Source organism: Haemaphysalis longicornis, unplaced genomic scaffold (genome assembly GCF_048455015.1).
Source record: "Haemaphysalis longicornis isolate Haplotype H1 unplaced genomic scaffold, Haemaphysalis longicornis Haplotype H1 scaffold_10, whole genome shotgun sequence".
Taxonomy (NCBI): Eukaryota; Metazoa; Arthropoda; class Arachnida; order Ixodida; family Ixodidae; genus Haemaphysalis; species Haemaphysalis longicornis.
This window is the reverse complement of record NW_027526204.1, coordinates 67,384,967-67,400,061: the sequence shown is the minus strand read 5'-3', so window position 1 is coordinate 67,400,061 and position 15,095 is coordinate 67,384,967. Positions and strand designations below refer to the sequence as shown.

General features: G+C 46.9%; 1 long non-coding RNA gene across 1 annotated transcript in view; it reads right to left on the bottom strand.

The window, feature by feature from the left end:
- Positions 1-15,095, bottom strand: part of LOC144158664 (uncharacterized) — a 38,172-nt gene that overhangs the window by 3,388 nt on the left and 19,689 nt on the right. The window contains exons 2-4 of the long non-coding RNA XR_013320159.1: positions 13,910-14,048; positions 11,990-12,120; positions 8,473-8,584 (exon numbers count right to left, since the gene is read on the bottom strand). This is a non-coding gene — a long non-coding RNA (uncharacterized LOC144158664). The remainder of the gene's footprint in view (positions 1-8,472; positions 8,585-11,989; positions 12,121-13,909; positions 14,049-15,095) is intronic.

Genomic DNA, 15,095 nt, shown 5'->3' with positions numbered 1-15,095 from the left:
GACAAGCAGAAAACAAGCACTATCAGACGAATAATTCCTTCTCCACGGCAAGCCATCTCGGACGACGAACGTTGAAGTCGACGCTTGAGACGCCTGTGCGGGGACGAAGAATAGCTTCACGCTGCTATCTTTTTGTTGCTCTTCTTCATGCGGTCGGAACAGCACAACCCCACCACCGATGGCGCTGGCGTCTGAGTGGATCTCAATGGGGCCCGAGGTGTCGAAGTGGCGCAACACCGGACCGGATGTCAACAAATGCTTCAACTCCGTGAAAGACGAGCCACATTCGGGAGTCCACGGAAAGGGCGCGTCTTTACGAAGAAGAGGTGTGAGTGGACAGGCGATGTTGGCGAAGTCTTAGAGAAACCGACGAAAGTAGGAGCACAGTCCAAGGAAGCTCCGCAGGTCCTTAAGTGCTCGGGGTTTTTGAATATCATGAACCGCAGCAATCTTTTGGGGGTCAGGCCTGATTCCATTGTGGTCAACAAGGAAGCCAAGCACAAGCACCTGCCGGTCTCCGAAATGGCACTTCTTCGGGTTCAGGACCAGGCCAGCCTGTTCGATGCGCTGGAGAACAACATCAAGCCGCTGGTTATGCTCGTCGAACGTCCTGCCGAAAATTATGACGTCATCTACATAACACACACAGGCTTCCCACTTAAGGTCCTGCAGTGAAAAGTCTATGAATCTTTCGAATGTTGCAGGCGTGTTGCGCAAGACGAACGGCATAACAATAAATTCGAACAAGCCATCTGGTGTGACGAATGCTGTCGTCTCCTTGTCGTCCGGGTGCATAGGAATATGGCAGTAGCCCGATCGAAGATCAACCGACGAAAAGTAGGCGGCAGAATGCAGACAATCGATGGCGTCGTCAATCAGTGAAAGTGGGTAGACGTCCTTCTTCGTCACATTATTAAGTCTACGGTAGTCACCGCAAAACCGCCACGTGTTGTCCTTCGTTCTGACCAGTAATACAGGGGCGGCCCATGGGCTGGTAGATCCCTGAATCACACCGTTCCGGAGCATTTCCTCAGTTTTTTCATTTATACCGCTGCGCTGAGCAGGAGACACGCGGTAAGGTTTCTTCCGGATGGGTGGTGCATCGCCGGTGTAAATTTGATGTTGCGTCCGAGACTCTGGCGGCGCAGGAGGGTATTTACACTGCGTAAAATCGAACACCAAAGCGTGCCGAGTCAGCAATTTTTCCAATGCGTGTCGTTGCTCAGACGGCAAGGATTTTTTAACCATTTTGATGAAATTGGCTGTATTGTCCGGTTCCACATGAGTCGCAGGGCGAGTCATACAAATAGCGTCCAGTGAAGTATCTAAATTATCGGCATAAGTGGCGATCGTGAGGCCCTCAGGGAGAAGTACGGGTTCTGAGCTTGCGTTCACTGTCCACAAGTGAGTAAAGCCACCCTCCTGATGAACCAAAGACCGAGGTACGAACACATTTTTCTTCATCGCTGTGTTGAGGTCGGGCTCAACTAACGCCACACAGGAGCTACTCGTGCTCATATGACTGCACTTCACGGGAACACACATGGCTGACATAGGAGGCGAAAGCGTATCATCGGCAACAGCGAACACCCCTCTGCTGGTTTCGGTGACTTGCTCGATACAGGCAGGTAATACACTTCGCAATGAAATCTCTCCAGCACCGCAACCTAACTTTGCCCCACATTCTTTCAAAAAGTCGGTACCCAGAATGACATCGTGCGTTGCCTACTCTAAGACGGTAAACTCATTTCTGAAGGTGTCTCCGCCAAGCAAAACGTCTGCCGAGGTAATTCCAACTACCCGCAAAGGCTCACCACCAACCCCATGGAAATGTTTAGTTCCATCCCACTCAACACAACTTTATGTCCACGGCGATCTTTAAATGACAAGCTCATCACTGACACACTAGCACCAGTATCCACCAAAGCAGTTGCGTTCACACCGTCGACACAAATACACACCTTGTTCTCTACCATCACTACTGACAGGGCATTTGGTAAAACCGACCGTTCCTCGACCTCAACCCTGTCGGCCTGACCAGCTAGTTTCCCAGCGGCGAGGGCACAGACCGGCGGTGAGGTGACAGCGACAGGCCCTGGCGAAGCGATGGCGTAATGCTATGGTCAGAGACCGCGGGAGACGCATTGTTGTTGGTGAGCGGAGCCCGGTGGTGGAAAAGGGGATCCTGGTGGTTTGGGCCATCCCGTCGGCTGGGCGAAGGATCAAAGAACCGCGAAGCTTGCTGCTGACGACGGTGACACAAGCGAGCAATGTGCCCACTGACACCACAGAAATAGCAAACAGGTGGTTCCCGATAGCGGTCTTGTTCTTTTTGTTGCCGGTAGCGGGCTGGTTCGACTTGTTGGCGTGGCTAGCCAGCGACAACTCTACGGGATTCGTTCTCACAGTCGAGTCACCGGGATGGCGCTCGGAAGTTCTGAACATTGACGCCAATTTGCGAAAACGTGCCGCAGGGCTCTGGGTAGCGGATTTGTGGTCTGGGTGCTGGTACTTGAAAACAAGGCCCGTGAACGGCGCACTGGTGGTACACCCAGTTTGCAGGAGGCCCCGAATAGGATCGGTGGTATACGCTTGAACTTGATAACCTAGTTCTTCTCGTATAATACGGCGAACCAAGGCTGCAATATTCTCAGATGCACCAGTGTCCTTGGTAGCGACAATGGGAACGTTTGGAAGACGGCCAAATTTGGGGCAAATCCGCCGAAGCTTAAGAGCTTCAAATTTGCGGCAGTGGTGGTCACTTCTGCTGCAGAGGCTAGGTTTTCCTTTGCAATCAAGTTGTATATGTCTTCCACTATACCTTTCAGCAAATGGCCCAGCATGTCCTCCTCAATCATGGTCTGGTTTACAAGAGCGCAGAGTTTAAGGACCTCTGGTATGTATGCCGTACAAGTCTCGCCCGGTACCTGTGCTCGCTGTGCGAGCGTCTGCTCGGCGTTTTTGCGGAGGGAAATGGGGTCGCCAAAAGATTTCTTCAGCTCCTCGACGAAGATCGCTCGTGTCGTGAGCTTTGCTACATTAGTTTGGAACCAGGTCAAAGCTGTTTCGACGAGCTACACCACTACACTGGCTAGTTCGCTGCTGTGTCCCAGAGATTGTGTTTGCTCACCCTTTCGTAGTAATTGAGCCATTCCTCGACATCTTCGTCATTGTTCCCAGAGAACGAGCGTGGCTCGCTGTGGTTCCAATCGTTGGCCACCACTGGGGAAGAGTTTTCACCTCTCCGGGGCCTCGCCATGTAAGCCGGGTCCAAGGGCAAGCCGGCGATTGGCCTACTCCGACGGAGAACGCAGGATTTCGCTGGGTCTACAGGGTCCAGGACGTTGTTACCCCGCACCTCCACCACGGGACATGGTCTTGATGGATGAAATGGGTTTATTTACAATGGTGTGGTCCCGCAACAGCGAAGCGAACAGATCGGGAAGCGGCCGGCACAGTCACCAGCCAAACCTCCTCTTCTACGAAACCACAATGGGCTTGGTCAATCCTTTCCACTGGAAACCCGGGAGACAATATCCTATGTAGAAACTGCGCTGTAACAATATTTTTTCGTGCAACGGCGAAATTCTGGATTGTCCAATAGCTCCACTGTTAAAACTCCTCCTTCGCGAGTGGCTAGGCTCGTATACCGCGCAGAGCTCCGCGTACCTTTGCGAAGCTGCGTAAGCTCAGCCAAGTTACGCCCAGCTATGACGTCACGGCGCCTCGTGACTCCGCACCGACACCATCGTTTAGACTCCTGCAAAACATGGGCCGGCCAAAAAAGTATTTCCCTCCCAAGGAAAAAGAAGCGCAGGGCGAACGCCATCGTGTTGTTGCTCGAGAACATATGACACAGCAACTACCGAGCGGGGAGTATCGCACCGAAGAGGCCGCTCCTGGAGGGCAGCGAAGAGCGTAGAAATAAAGATAGGGAGAGAGAGAGAGATAGAGAGAGAGAGAGGGGGAGAGAGACGTTATTTCGTCCTTCAGGATCATGAATTGCGGGTAAAGGAGGCCCAGTGGGCCGCTACGACCACGATAGCCTGAGAGGTGGTCTGGACTTGGTCTTGACTCCCCCGGTCGCACATCTGCTTCAAGAGGTGAGGGAATTAACGGGGGTATGGGTCGGCGCAGCATACGCAGCGGGAATGCTAGTGAGTGTCGAGGGCGCCTCACCTTGGACAGGTATGGGCAGTAAGGAGGTGTGGATCAGTGTGTATTTGTGGTACTCGGTGTTTGAAAGTGTATGAATCTTGGATACCCAGCATGTGGCCTGGTTCCGGAGAGAGGTGTGAAATACCGAGTACCACACTCGGGAAGTAAAGTACCAGCGTAATCGCCGGAAAACGGCCCTGGACTTCGAGTAATTGAAATATTCCAGCCGGCAAATTCATGGGTGGCGTGAATGGCGAACTTCATAAAGCTTAGTGGAGCCAAGCAAAACTTAGCAAAACTGCAAGAAGGTAAATAGACCCACAGCTACGCTCTTTCTCAGCTTTGCGCCACTAGTGCAAGCTGCGCAAATATTTTTAGGCCGAGGGCAAACTTAGTTTCGTCCATACAGAATCCCTTGACGTGTACGCCGCATGATGCGTTGGGGATACGTGACAACTTCCACTAAAACCACAGCTCATCTCTCCCTTCAACGACAAGCAGTGCACGTTCTCACCCCTGCAATAACCGCGTCTAAATTTTTTTCAAACGGTGAACTGGGAATTGTCTCCGTTCGCTCGTCTTGTTGAGCCTGCTGTTGGGCGTGTTGGTTCACACTGGCCAGAAAGCTTGGCGCGGAGAAGGCACGGGCGTTGCCGAGACGGTACAGGCGTTATCCCTTCTCTCTTGTCCCGCCAAGTTACCGTCCATGTCACTTTCGGTGTACGGGGTCATTACCTCCAATATTGTTTTGAACTTTGGCTTTAACTGACTTACAGAGCACCAAACATCCGTTAGTTGCTGTGCAAGCTGAATATTCCGTAAAATAATTCGTTCACCTGCGCATCCTAACGCACACCATGTAGAAAAAGAGTCTCTCTCTCTCTTGCCTTCAGACTGCACATTTAACTGAACTCTCCGGCAGCCGATTAAAAGATGTGAAAGTAGAGTTTCTCGATGGACAACCATATCACACCCCAGCAATTGCTGTTGCGCCACTCTTGTGCCAGCAGCATTAGCGAAAGAAAGGCTGAAAGCAGTGGAGGGGTCAGAAAATTTGGAGGGGTGCTCTGACACCGAGATATCTCCCCTCTTTCCCCTGTTACATCGCTCCTGCCAACACGCTGCCCTAGTTTTACAAAACATCTTTACCAAGATACTGTTCACAGCCTTTGGACGAAATGTTCCTTGATTATTCCCGAATGACCCCAACAATACTAAAGTACCTCCGAATAATTCCTTCTATTGCAGGCCTACATGGTTTTTGTAAGGCAAGTTCCCGTAGGTCATCTTCCCTGCAGCTTTACAGAATGACCACTTTCAGTTAAAAATGTGCAAATTAGGGAAAGGACGAAACCGAACATACTCTTTGCCTAAAAAACGTGAAGTTGGGGAGGCGCAGCACGCAACCCTTGAACGGTGTTTTGCATTGCGCAAAGTTCCTGCTGCAGATGCCCTTTTTCGCTCAAATTGAGTGTTGGGCGACAACATTCACGGAATTGGTACACAGGGACGTTGCAGTTGGCCATTCTGAAGTATTTGGGTAGCGACGCCTTAACAAAACTTTTTAAAGTGTAGGTAGCACTTTCTTTCAAAATGCTTTACTACAGATCAGAGCCCCTAAGCTACGCTCTAAATTTTTTCGTTCTGACAGGAAGTACATCTTTATGAACAATGCCGATTCTCTACGACGTAAATGACCTTTAATTGAAGAAGGCAATTGTGCAAGCGTAGCGGATATTCTAACTTTGTATTTCTACATTTAGTAGTGAACCTGCTCAGCTGTGACGTATAATAAACCTTGCTCACTGCGTGTTCCAACAGCAGCCCAACATTTGCACAAAAGTAGAAACTGGAAAAACAAGGTTGGCCAAAGCATGGCTGGTAGCCTTGACTATTGCTTCATTGAATTTTTAGCAGCTTCTTTTTGCGGTAATAGAATTACCGGTCCTTTCTTCACCATTTTTAAGACTCCCCTATATACTAAGCTTTAAAAATCTACAGAATAAAGTCAAAGGCCCTAGAGAGAGAGGGAGAGCCCTGGTCAATACATAAAGCCGACTGATTCAAGAAATCGGTTCTCCACTCTTTCAGAAGTGTCTAAATGATATTTGCGGTGACATGTCGTGTTCCCATTTAGTGTAATATTGCCTGACCTTGCACTAGTTTGGAAAAGTTAGCCCGATGTAATTACATTTTGTGCTTACGCGCCCACATAACTGCCAACCTTCTAAGTAGGCTTTAAAGGGAGGTTACTTTTCAACTTTGCGGAAACAATGTTAATGAATGGTCGTCAATTGTTTCACACTCAAGCGAGTTTGGTTCGTTTCGTTTACTACAAAAGAAGCCACAAAAGCCTAGCATTACAGCTGTGGGGCCGGCGCACGGTTTCCCAAAAAACCTTTTGCGTTACTGGCTTACACAAAGCGATAGTATCTGACAAACGCACTGCATACTTAAGTGCAAGTTCTCAACCTTCGATAAACTTCCACTAAAGCATGCAATTTATTCAATAATAATTTCTGTGCTCCATTTGTTCGGATATCATTATTCTTTGTATTGGGGCAGGTGTATCACGTGCCTATTTTGTATCGGTGAACTGTGGCATGTAGGGTGTTTCAGTGGGTTTAAGAAATAAATCGTTTTATCCTTAACAAGAAACCTTTGTCATATTGGTAATATCTCTTTATATCGAAAGCAACTTTCTAAGCGGCCAGTGTAACTCAAACAACTGATATTAAAATTTCCATTCATTCCTAAAGAAACTTGAGAGAAGTGCGAAAGCTAAATGTGCGTCCAACATCATTGGAAGTACATCAAATCGATCGTCCACCTTAGAAGACCAAACTTGCAAATAAAGCGGGAACTGATGCAAAGATTTTTAGATCTCCAATAAAACGCATCTACAAACAACTTAAATGTATAAGGATACCTGGTTGATGAGATAAAGGTACACTATTGTACTGCTTGTTCATTGTCAATGCATGTATTGTCTTATCTAAACATGTTCTAAATCTAAATGGAAGCCCTGTTTTACCCACGCGTCGTGTGTTGAGATCCTATCAAAGCTTTTTGGTCAACCTACTTGTCTGCGGGAAAATTCCTAGAACACCAGCGGTCCCACTAACAAAGCGTTCGCTTTAAATGACCACAGAAAGTATATTATGGTCACCCATCGTGCCGTTTTTCAGCTATCTCTCTCGTGCCTCTGTCGCCGTTAGCTCCTTGAATGCATACCTATAGATAAACACCATTTTTTTAATACTTCAGCCTACACCCGATAGAAACATTGATATTTGCTATTAACTAAGGTTGTGATGGTAATGCTGCGAACCATCGGGTGGGTTTGTTTATTTTTCATGTTCTTGCCGACCGGCTGCGCCGGGCTGTGTTATCTTCATGCCAAAGGAAGCCCGTGTTCCATTCTTTATTTCTATGCCGCACGTGTTATCTCTTTTGATAGGGAGAGCGTTTCGAACTAACGTCAACAGCCTAGAATAACCTTCTTTGATCCATAGTGATCTGGATGCACTGCGACTGTTCGAGAAACACTCGCGCCCTGCGGAGCAGACCGCGCGGCGTTCGACTGACACTCACATGCGCACGTCACTTTGTTGACTGCTGCTTCGCCGCCTGTGTATTCTTTGAGTTGTTACGGGAGCAGAAGTTCGTTCCAATAAACTTTTTTTGTTCCTTCAAGAAAGCTGCGTCGCATTTGGCTAGCTACGTGACATCTAATGCGGCGAACCATGTCTGGGTTTGATGATTGATTGATTGTTTTTACTTTCGTCAAGCTGGCAATCCTGCGAACCATATATTAGGTTTGTTTATTTGTTATGTTTTTTGCTGACCGGCTGCGCCAGACTCTCTAATCGGTGTGCCAGGGGAAGCGCGTATTACATTCTTTATTTCTACGCCGCACGTGTTATCTTTTTAGATAAGAAGGCGTTCCGAACTAACGTCAACAGCCCAGAAAAATCTTGTTTGATCTACAGTGTTCTTGGTGTATTTACACTCTTCGAGAAACACTCGCGCCCAAAGATACATGCCTGCGGAGCAGACGCCGCGGCCTTCGACTCATCGACACTCGCATGCACACATCACTTTGTTGAGTGCTGCTTCGCCGTCTGTGTATTATTTGAGTTGTTAGGGGGAGCACAAGTTCACTCCAATAAACTTATTTTCCTTGAAGACAACTCCGTCATCCTTGGCTTCGTGACAATATCTTCACGTTTTATTTCCGGAAAAACATTGTCCTTAGGTTTCCAACTTGTTGACACCAGGAAAAATATTACTTTACAGCTTCGAATCACTCACCTGCAACGTTCACTGTTCGGGTTGAAAGGAGCTTGCTCCATTTTTTGGGGGGGTGGTGGCATGCATTTTCTCATCTCTTCGCGGTCTTCACAACTCAAGCATCTTTGAAAATCTGCAAAAGAAAACATTTATTGCTCCCGCCTGTTGAGGAGATCCCTCTAGTTTGAGATACATTGGCCTTGGCTAACTACATTGTCTCTCTCTTTACCAAGCTGCGGAGGTTAATGAGTCGAAGCTGGTTAGTTAGGCCACCAGCTGCTCGTATATGGGTTGAAGATTACGAGTCAGAATGGCAGTGTGTTGACGCTCCCTTACTAGTTAGTATATGGTCAGGATTGCCGTCAGTAGTCATATGGGGGGTAGAGGTGTGGGGTATCTGCCATGGAGTAGGGTATCGTTGGCAGAAGGAGAATGTTAAGAAGTCGTACTCTTCCGGACTGGTTGTTTTGGCTGTAACTGGGAGCTGGTGGGGTGCTGCATATTGTTGGCACCCGACTTGGTATTGAGCGAGTACACTGTCGTTTTTGCAAAGGGTGAGGGTGTTTTTAGCTCGTAAGTTTGCTCCCTGTTAGGAAAAAAACTCGATGAGTCTAGACATAGGCGGGGACATGGGGCGACACGTATCCTTTACATGCTTGGACTTTTTACGTAAATATCGACTTACATTCCATTTCACCGGTCCTTTATATGTTCACTAGAGCCTGCGCTTACACTAGCAAACGTTTTGTTTTTTTATTGTGCGAAAAAATTGTTTTAATTAAGAGGCTCTACGTGCGAAAGCTACACCTTGGCTTTGAGACATGTCGCACTTGGGGACTCTCAAATAATTATGACCACCTGGGGATCTTTACCGTGCGCCGAAGTCACAATACACGGGTGGTTTTGTTTCTTTGTTTCTTTATTTCTTTTTGTCTTATCAAGAAAACGGCCTACGTGGCTGCGATTCAAGCCACGTACTTAATTTCTTTATTGTTGTTCAAATGCTGTCTCTCCCCTCCGCCCCCCCCCCACTCGGCAATAATGTAGCGTATCAAAGCGATCACGTTCGGATACTATACCTAGGTGTCTTCGTGCTACGCACTTCACACCAGGCAAAGATGGCTAAAAGAGAAAAAATATAGCAATAGAGCTTAAAATGGCGGTACATAAATTTGCGTGTGCGTGGGATTCGAACTTGGGGCCTCCAGATTGCAGGTCTTGTGTGCATCCCTAGGGACTTCCAGAGATTTCTTGCTACTATTACTATTAAGAGTTCCCGTGCTCCGCGGCGAAACACGCTGAAATAATGTGGGCCTAGTGAATGCGTTGTGGCCCTGTATGAAGGCCTACATGAGTAATTTTGGCATGCTACATAAATGAACGAGTAACAAAGTGCGTTGCCACTAGATGTCCTCTCTGCTTGCCGATACCAACGTGGCTATATTATCGGTCATTGTAATACAAAGAAAGGGAAAATATACACAAAAGGCGCGGAAGGAAGGTTGGCTTTGGAGCATGTGTTAGGGGCATGCACGGAGGCCTACATGAGTAGTTTGGGCATCTTACTAACCGAATAGCAATACCCGAAGGGAACTTATTTTTGATCGCAACACCGGAACGACGGCGGCAACTGCTGTGATGACATCTGTGCATAGTGCAGTATGGATCCAATGAAATAAAGCGACTGTTATGGATCACCACTCCCGATAGTAACCAACCACCCCGTGTATTTTATTCAAAAAGGAAGAATATTCTGACGGGAAGAAAAAAAAGAGAGCTGTGGGCACAACTTCCGAAGAAGAGAGGCAGCTATGCTGTGGGGGCTCTGTCATGGCCGGGATCTTCTACATATCGTAAATACATCGCTCGAAGCTTCAATGGTTCATTTACTGCGTCCTGCCGCCCCATCGCATGTTTGGTGGATGTTGTGGAGTTCATCCCCATGCTAAACCCAACTGCGCCACGCCTGGGCCGGTGAACATTGCTCAAAGGCTCTTGGATCCCATGGACCCGCTGCAGCCCCGGTGAGCCGCAGGCGCACCATTCCCCGGCCCCACGTCTTCAGCCTATGACTTTCTGAGATCAACCTATGTGTTTAGCAGCGACATGCACAGAAGAAGCCGCCCTACCCCTGCCCAGATCTTCGGCGCCTCTCTGAGGCCCTTGGGGGGTTGCTTCACTGCATCGGCGGACATTGCTGTAGGGGGCCAGTTCTCCCCACTACCATCATTCTCATCCATATCGGCGACGACTAATCCACGTTTCCTTTCATTGCGCATCTTCCCCCACGCCTGCACGTGTACTATGGTTTCGAAAGGAGGGTCACTTGTGACGAGGGGGATAGTCGGGGTCACAACCTACGGAGGAGGATAAGAAGAGCCAACTCTGTGGGCTCTCTGATGGCCGACAAAGTGTACAATGATCAAAAGGGTTAACAGCAACAATACAAGAGGTTCCAGCGTATGCCCAGAGCGGCAGCTTGCCCTACAGCTCTGGGTAAGCGGCGAGGTTGTGCGCATGCGCTGAAGCTGCCGCTGAACCTCGCGAGGATGCGCCGGTACCTGTCGTAACCGGCCGCTTCCTGCGTAGGCTGGCACCTGCTTCTTCGTTATTGTTAACACTTTTGACGACAGTACATTGTGTAAATACATGGCTGGCATGTGCACGATTCGTTTCATGTGTACTGCCACGACGTCACAATATTTTCCTTCCTCCGTGGCTCTACCGAGTTTGAACTGCTGAATGTCCGAGGCTCCATTGAGCAAGATGTATTTCCGTTTTCTGTAGCATTGTGCATCGACTCGTGATTTGTGACACCTGGTTGTTTTGTTACTGTTATTGCATGCCGAATTATTGGCTGGCTATTACATATTTTTCCCTCAATGTAAGGGTCTTCTTGCGTCCGCTTTCAGTTCTTGCGATATTTACCGGTATCATAGGCGCCATGTTTTGCTCTATTCTGCCACTCATGGACCGCCGCTCAGTTTACGTTACAGCCACTGATTACCCACCCCATACTCAAGTTAAGCGCGATAATGCTTCTCCGATAAATGCTTTTTTTTTACTCGAAAATTAAAAATGAGAGACGTTGCGAGTCACAGTCGTATCAATAAAAATAAAAAGGCGCAGAAAGTAAATGGTAGTGATCTTAACCACAGAGCACGGGCGGACTCAACAATTGAACGATGATTTTTACAGAGTCATAGCACCATCAGGCCTGCATAGGTGTTGTTGTAATTTTGACCTTTTGGGTGATTGGGCGGGAAAAATATTCATAATCCCCGCGTTCCTCCGTTGTCCCGAGAAAAAAGCGACATTGCATTTCGTTTACTTCGCGCTGTGAGGTTCTAACAAACGTTTTATGCAAAGTACCACACGTGTTATATTTATTACGTGCACACCTACATACAACCAAGCAGTACAGTTTTCGTTGCGAGAATGTATGGTTAACGCAAAGGGTAAGTCCCTGGAGAGAAATCATTGCAGTATAAATCTTCTGCAAACTGTCCTCCTAACAGGAAGACACAAGGCTTCTTACCTTTGAAGAGGTCAAAGTCGCAGACGAAGTCCCGAAACAGTTGGTAACCTTTTTCCTGTCTCGTAAGATCCATCGTCGCCTTTTGGGGGCAGTTTTCGTTTGTCTTGCATGTAGATTTTTCAGTAATTTTACTGGATAAAATCAATGCCAATCCCATTAAATTTTGAATTTAATTTTTTTCACAAAATGTATTTATCCGGTCTAAACATATTCACATCAGCAAATATCGATGCATTATGGTAGCAAGGCCTTAGATAAGTGTATGATGAGCCGTATAGATTAGAAAGGTTTTCTACTTCTGGGAGGTCATTAGAATTTCGTTAGAGTTAATGTGCATAACGTAAGCATTTGCTCATAGGAAATATTTACCGGCAGCAGTGGCTCCGAACGCGTCTGCAAGTTTTGTACCTCGCACAAAAAAGGCGAAGTAACACCGATACTTGCACCCTATTTTAGCGTCCCTGTGTCACCATTTCTAAGTGCTTTTATACATAGTACTCCTGATTAAGAGTATCGCACTTGCCGATACGCCCATTGCCTGCAGTCAGCTTATTCCGCGAGATGCACACAAAGTTCAATGTTTATGGGGATACTATTAGCCGGATTGAAAATAGTTCTAAGACATTCAAAGCTTTGAGCTCGACGAAGATGCACCTCGTCTATTCAGTGCCTATTCGCGGGATGCGAAATATACTGCACCATTTTAAATTTCCCTCGTTCACCAACATTGCTTGCCAAGAATGCTTTCTGACTTGGCCTTCTATAGCCACACATTCGTCAGAGCCAGGAGTAGAACCCTCTGCATTATGCAAAACAGCGCAACGCCTACAATACTAGGCTACCTGGGAAGATGTGTACTAAAATTTCTGCATTTTTATTCAGCATCACAGCAAAAATAACGCATCTGTTGCGGGAACATATATAAGATTTAAATAATGTTGGCAAGCTTCCTTGAGGTTTCGCAGTACGCACTGCATACGACACCACCTTAAACTATGTATTCTCGCCCGTTGTGAGTCTCAGTCAATTTTATTATTTAGCCAAGACTAATTTCACGTGTTACGTAGTCCGAGTAATCCTGCGTCTCTATGTGGTGCTTGTAAGGTTCTAGGAACTTGTACAAATGCGTGCTTCTAAACAAAAACAGAAACACACAAAAACCGGGTTCGGACTACACCCTAGTTGGTCCCCTTTCGCAAGCCTTATATTTCAATAACTTCAAACGAGGCAGAAACCCAGCGTAGTTCCATGCATAACCTGAAGGAAGAGGAGGGAAAAACAAATGAAAAGGCAGAGAGGCTATCCAGGGTTAGATCCCGGATTGCTACTCGACAGTGGGGTAGGGGTATTCCGGAAATGAAAGAGAGGGCAGGCGAAGAAGAGGGGGTAGGAGCGGGGCCGCGCACACACTTTAGTCCCTTTGTGGGAACTATAGTCTTTCATCCAAACGTGTGTCCTTCATGAAACGAGAAGGGCTTTTGTTGACGTCTGGGAAGTTGATTGCAGGGTTCGATGTCCTAGAATAGTCTCTATTTCGAACAGTTGGTTTTCCAATCGGCTGAGCTCGGCGGCTAAAACACGTCTCTCCGATGAATACTGGGAACAACAAACGTGGTGTTCCTAAATGTGGGGTTATAAGCCCAACCCTTTTCAGCCCAGCTGTAGTCGGGCTTGTACGCGCTCTACCGAAGACTTTCGTGTATCCATTTACGTCGAAGATACCTGCCTCTGGCCTTCGGGTGTTAATCCACCTCAGCTGCAACTACTCCTTCAAATAGCCGCCAATGTGGCGAGGGCATACCTCCGAACGCAAGCATTGAGCCTTTCTAGTGACAAGGGCCCGGTGGTCGCATTTAGCTGCAAACCCATAATCTGAAGAGCACACACGATACATGATGACAAGGGGGAAACTTCACATACCTGCAGGCTATGTCATATGCTGTTTTGTTGAATTGATCATCGTGGTCTGCACTCAACGCAACGTCCCACAACACGTCCTCATACAGCACGTAGCAGCCAGCTATGGCCGTAGGTGTGCAGAATTCTTCGTGAGGCACATCTAATCAAAAGGAAAATGCATGTATTGTGGTTCAGAGAAAAGACACAAACAAGACATAATTTATTATTATAGACCTATTAGGTTCTTCGCTCGCCAAATAAGAGCTACGATGCTGCTATGCAATCAACATACTGAAATATACAAATTGTGAAGAGTTTGGGGATCTTTATGCCATCGCATACATTTATGGCACTGAACTTACTTTTACTGAACTTACTTTTTGACACCTTAACGGCCTTATGACGTACTTCATGTGCCTTTTTAGTCATTCTCGGAATTGTGCTATATGTCATCTTCTCGTGTACTTCGTAATCATCAACCGCACCGCCAAAAACACCTCCCGCTCACCTTCCCTTTGAAGCAATATATATATATATATATATATATATATATATATATATATATATATATATATATATATATATATATATATATATATATATATATATATATATATATATAAATATATATATATATATATATATATATATATATATATATATATATATATATATATATATATATATAGCGAATCAGAATGGGAAATGAGGGGCTCGGTGAAAATAAGACAGGAAAGAAGAGTTGGCAGTCAAGAAAACCTCGGAAAGCAAAGGGAAGGATGTGGTAGGTCATTGGAACAGATAAAGAATTTGGAAAGAAAGAAAGAAACTGCAGAAAAAATGGCCGCCAGGTGGGATCTGAACCCACGACCTCCTGAATACCGGTCTGGTGCGACAACCACTACGCTACCGTTGGGGCGATTTTCCCCTTCACTTTCTGGGGCATTTATGTTTAGGTATTTTTGTTTCCTGTGCTTTGCGGTGGTAGCCAGCGCCACTCGGACAACTCGGGGTGACGGGGACCTTCTTTTTAACCCACCAGCCGTGACTCGAGTGTCTACGATATGTCAAGAGTGGTCGACCAGCGTTGAACCCTCTTAAGATTCCTATGGCACCAAGGCTGCCAGAACAGAGGCCCTCGCTATGCATGTAGCGAATCAGAATGGGAAATGAGGGGCTCGTTGAAAATAAGACAGAAAATTAGAGT